The sequence below is a fragment of the Pogonomyrmex barbatus genome, unplaced genomic scaffold, assembly GCF_055798465.1.
Source record: "Pogonomyrmex barbatus isolate J1 unplaced genomic scaffold, ASM5579846v1 scaffold8, whole genome shotgun sequence".
Lineage (NCBI taxonomy): Eukaryota > Metazoa > Arthropoda > Insecta > Hymenoptera > Formicidae > Pogonomyrmex > Pogonomyrmex barbatus.
In genome coordinates this window covers 5212121-5218120 of record NW_028297182.1, presented here as the reverse complement: position 1 = coordinate 5218120, position 6000 = coordinate 5212121, and positions in this window count along the sequence as shown.

The following is a 6000-nucleotide window of genomic DNA, read 5'->3' as shown; positions in this document are numbered from 1 at the left end:
CCAGTCTCCCCGGGGGAGACTCCATAGAATCCGACGGAGAATCCGAAGGAGTGGGCTTAATGTTGCGTGGCCGGGATGCAAGGGGCTGCCACCGGAGGCCGCGGGATGGCTTGGGGCGGGTGGGCGGGCACAGGGGGCGAACGTTGCGGTGCAGAGGGATGTCGGGCGAAGGAGAGTGGAGAAGGGAAACTGGAGTCGCGGAGCTCGGTGGGTAATGTTGCGTGATGAGATGCCTCGCGGATTCATCGAGCAGAGGAGGAGAAAAGAGGAGAGTAGAAGAGGAAGCCGGTTGAGGTGAAGAGAGAATGCGGCCGAGAAGGAGAGGAGCGGAGGCCTTGCTCTGCTCTAATTCTAAAGAGCACTCTCGTCGGACTCGTATCCCCTCCGCTAACCCTCCGCCTTCTCCTTTTTGTCTTTCTCTACTTTCCAACCATACGAAACGGGCGCTGCAGCGCGACGAAAATCTAGCAAGCCACCGCTAGCCGTGTCATGAGGATGAAAAACGCTCTTTTTACGCGTCCTCCCTTTTTGCGCTCTTCCTCCGTCCCTATTCCTCTTTGACGAACACATCGTCTTTCCCTTGCCTCGTTTAGGCGACTCCGTAACGGAGTCGGAAGGAAAACGATTCCATCGGATTCCGACACGTCTTTGTTCAATCGATCCTTAATGACGGTTGTCGACGACAACGTTTACGATTGCACTATGGATCGTCAACGAAAACTCTGAATTTAAGATATCTAAAGAGAGATAAGAAATCTAAAGTCTGGTTTATCTTTACACGCGAAAACTTTTAATAATAAGTAATTGAGGTTTGGTCAAAACCGTTTTTAAATTTTAGAAATACTATGTAATACATAGTGAAAAGCAAATCTATTTGTGACAAGGATAATAATATTATTTTTGTAGATAAAAATTTAAACAAACAAAAAATTTAGAAATTTAATTATCTAATTACAGAATAAGAAATAAGATTATTAAGTAATTAAGTTTATAAGTTTACAAGTTTATAAGTTTTTTTTAAATTTACGGTTTTTTAGGAAATTAGAATAATATTATGAAATAGATATACAGCAAGACGAATGATTATGGATGTTTGCTTTTATGGACGAGTTTGTTGATGCTCACGAGACCGAGATCAGGCGTAAAGAGGTAGTTCGGGCTAGCTTGGTTGTGATTAATTTGAATCAGCAAATGCCTTCAAGGGTTTACATTGACTGAACTGAAGGCACCACCATGCTAGTAATATGCTACGGTTTATACGAGAGAAAGAGGCAGACGGTAGCATGGTAAGAGGGTTGAGAGAAGGCAAAAGCAGGGTATATACGGATATGTTCACAAGGGAAGGAAACATCCCTCACACAAACCGCAACGAAAAGCCAACGGCAGCCGTGAAGCAACCCCCTGCTGCCTCTTTTCGGGAACGATGCACGCACGAGGGAGATTCGGGTAGAAGAACGGGGGTGGAAGTCTCGGAAACGGAGGCTAGAGGGTAAAAGGAGAAAAGAAGACCGTCTTAAATCACTTCTCGCTCTATCTCGCTCTCTTTTACCTCCGCGAATAACAACCCTCGATGCTGTCAAGGGAGAGCGTTGATTCCGGTTTACAAATTCGATTATAAACGGGATTGTCCTGCTTTTTTATGCTTCAAGAGTCTCTGAAGAGAATAACTGTAGATGTAACTTTTTATAAATTAAAAGTTTTAATAAACTCGTAAAAACAAATTGGTCTTTTATCATTTTTTTAATAATTAGAAGTATAATTGACTAATTTTAATGATTTTAAAAATTGTGTATATATTTGTAACAAAAACTATAAGATATAAATATAAAATATGTTAAAATATTAATCCTCGCTTCTTGTCCATCAATATAAAATTTTAGTTAAATGAAATTGTATAATTTGACTATGACGAAATCGTCAAAAAATATCTTTTCTAATATATAATGGTATAATACAAAAAAATGGTCAAAAGGGATCAACGAGTGAAGACTTTTTATGACTATTCGTCTAGCATAACGAAAAGGTCGTGATGCTTGTGATAATGACAACTGTTCAAAAGATTGAATTCTGTTTTGAAAACAGCCGCAATGTAACTCGAAACGTTCTGTTTTATTATCCAACGTAGACACTCTTCGAAGAACAAGGGTGCTCTTTGTTGAATTTATTACTCCAAATATATTTTCGGGCAACAACATGAAACATGATCTGCAATTAAAAAAATTCAATTTTTATTTGGATTAAAATGTACATTAAATAACAGAGTTTTTCGTAAAATTTTACTCCTTAATTTATCATATCATTTTTAATTATTCGAACGAATCGCGGAAGTGGATGTGTACAAAATTTTTCTCGCTGGTAAAGAAAAAATGACTAAAAACGCATTAACGACAACTACCACTTCTGGTGTTAAACTGGAACATGCGAGAAAGTTTGACATGAAACTCTTTTCTTGTTTTTCTCGAGTTTTGAACGCTTTCCCAGGGCAGTACATACCATAAGAAAAATTGCCCGTGGCGTTAACCTTTAATCCAAATAAATCAGCATTAATTGCTTAATATATACATACTCGTCAACATCAGTTAACTTTTAGAGATAAAAATCAAGATTTATTTTATTTCAACGTTACATTTTAAATAAATTATTTAATTGTTTTTATATGAACTTTTAATAGATTCAAATCAGTTCTATACCAATAGCTTATTTATTTTGTTTTTATAGTTTCACGTTAGCAGAAACAATATTATCGTACTAATGTAATATCGTTGGAAAGCGTTTGGAAAATACAGATAAAATGTATGAACAAAATAATAAATATGGATTCGTCCCTGGCGCGAGGCAAGGGTGTCGACAAACCTAGTGTGGGTCGAAATCTACCTCCCTTCGCCTTCCAATTACTCGCGTTTAGTTGCGTTTTTCCGCTCGAATGCCCTCTCTATGATACACTCGCCCACTCGACCTACGCGCTTAGCTTTTAGTTATCCAAACCCACTTACGAACACGCGTACACCCATGTACACCTGATCCACGCATACTAGTTATGTATCACACATACACATATGTACACAATTACATCTTCAATAGTTTACGTGAAAAAAAGTAACGACTGAATGCTAAATCAGACGTCAAATCTAAAACTGCTACCAGATTTGACGTCCCATTATATAATCGAACGTAAAGATAAATATATAATTTTTGTTGTAATTTCATTAAACTTACGCCCTTAAAAACTGTTATTTAACTTAAAGGCTTAAGAATAATTAATTATTATTGTATTAATTATTGTTATTTTTGCATGATGTATATCATTGCATTTTTGTAAATTCTAAATTTCTAAAATTTTCAAGATAAGCAGAGAAATCGACTATGATAAATCTTTTTAAAATCTATTATTTAATATCTGAAGATATAATCAAATCTCTATAAGATTAAAAAAAGATAAAATTAAGATAATGAAACCGTTTTATCGAGCACAGAAAATAATGAAATATCGTAAATTCTATTTGTAAATTGTATCAAAGATACATTTTTAACGTTGTCCTATGTAAATTATTATTGCGTTATAATGCTCACTCTTTTTTAGCATATTCCTCGACAGATGCTAGCACGATCGTCTGTAAAAATTGATGTGATATGGTAGCATATGCCGTGGACGTGCTATCGATCTAAGATTTAGAGTGCAGTCATTACGATAAATCTTTAGCTGGCCATAGCAGATACATAGTTCGTTGTGTATCTCGCTCAGGCTGCGATAAAAAAGTAATATTTTGGCGATAAATACATGATGGCTTTTATACTCAGTCGCGTAATAATATAATGATGAAATATATTGTCTTGACCTGAAACACGGAAGTCACGCTATGGTTCTTTGTCCACCCTTATTGAACGCGCATAATTTGCGCCGCGGAATGAGTGAAAGAATATCTACCACGTATCGTTAATCTCCTTCGAAACGTTTAATTTAAACTGGTTGGAAAATATCGTATATTTATACGACTTATTCACTCAGACGTTATTCCCTCACCCTAAAACTAAATTCCAGTGTTGATTTAAAAAAAAAAATGCTTCGTTCATCGCGCCAAGATCAAGAAATGAAAATAAATCTGAAACAAAGAATGATTATCTTTGATATATATGTTCGTGTAAAAAGATAAGGCTTTATCTCTCATGTTTATTCAGTTTACCGGAACTAGTTATAAATGCATGATGACTAAGGTCACAAGTGAGTACGCTTTTAACCATTAACTTCGTACTTTGCTTTAAATTAATAGCTACACCGTTTGTTTCTTCGGAAATATATATATATATATATATATCTCCGCTGAATATTTCGTATATATTATAATTATTAGAGTTGTCATACATTCTTGCCAACGGAATTAATTATTTCCAATTTGAAGTTTGATTATCATTTTTAAGGTTTATCGTATACTATCGCACATCATGAATATGTCCGTCACGCTCGTTCGCACAACGAGCATAGATGAGGTAGTTTCGTTACAAGACGGTGGGGGTGTACCAATGCATACTAACGAGGCTCTTAATCAGTCTTACGAATGCTCAATTTTATAGTAACGTTCAAGGATCCGGGATAACGAGTTAATTTAAATACGAAACATCAAAAGCTTTTAATCTTCGCGCAGTCACAACCGTTGTATGATCAACCGGGCAACCTACTTTTTTTTTTAGCGTTGATATACGCTAACTCATTCATATACATCGCAGCAAATGTTCACAGCGTATATCTTTGTGCTTATTGAACCATCATATACTTTGATGAGGGTATGAACGAGATCGCTAAATTTCAAAGAATCATATAGGGATTATAGTCGTCAATATTTTGGAATTATTCACAGAATTTTATTGGCAATTTTAGATATTCATATGATTTCTTTTCACAGCGTTGATTATTTTCTAATTTTTTGAAATTTTTTTCGTTAAATAACTGTTTTTTATGTTGTTAAGTGTTGCTCATTTTGTTAATGTATATATATATATATATATATATCAAATAATTTGGAAAAATATGTCACAAGCTAATCATTTTTAATTATTTTTATTCTATTTTTTCAAACACAATTGTTAATATAATAAAATAATATATTACGATAAGAATAGGTACATTAAAAATGTAAATAAAAAAAGATATTCTTTATAAGATTTTGAATTATCATCGTTTATAAGATTTTGAGTTATCATCGTCGAATTATCATCGTTCGCTCGATTTTAAAGTCAATGATTATCACGTTTAAAAATCAGGAATGACTTCTGTAAAACTGGAGAATATAAAATTCACCGCACAAAACCACAACGCAGAATTGCTCTTGTAAAGTAACTCGCTTGCATGCCACTGCTCGGATCTCGGTCACCGCAGTTATCGGGCATTAGATATAAATTAAATATGCATAAGAAATATCCTCAAGAATCCTCTTCGAGGATTCTCTCTACACCGAGGGGTGTAGCACGTACTGCCCGGATGTCGTGTTCCGTTAGGGTAGTTTTACGAAACTCCGGCTGTGCGCCGATCAATTAATAACTTATTCGTGATCGGGAACATCTCTGATATTTTTTTGCGCTTGGATCTGGGAAGGCGACAAGGGTTGCGCGTACAAGGCGGCTCGCATGTCTCGACGAGGCGGTCTCTGTGGTCACATCAGTCTCCGAGCATGCGAGGGCACACGGGCTAAATCCCCGTAATATACACACAGGGGCACCGACGAGGTACTATCGCGGCATTATACAGACATACCTATATCCCAGTCCGATGACTGCTGATATGACATGCGACCGTCTTAGATATATAGGATTATATAGGCTGCACGACATGTTTTGCTTTCTCGCTCTTTCCTCCACCGCCGTCACAATTCTCTACCACCTTTCCGAACAACCCTTCGCACTCCCCTGTCTTCCTTCTTCAGGCGCTGCCATCGCCGATGGAAAATATCCAGCCTGCACGACGTGCAACTCGCTTGCATTTATGTGTTCTTCGCAATAGGAACGTTT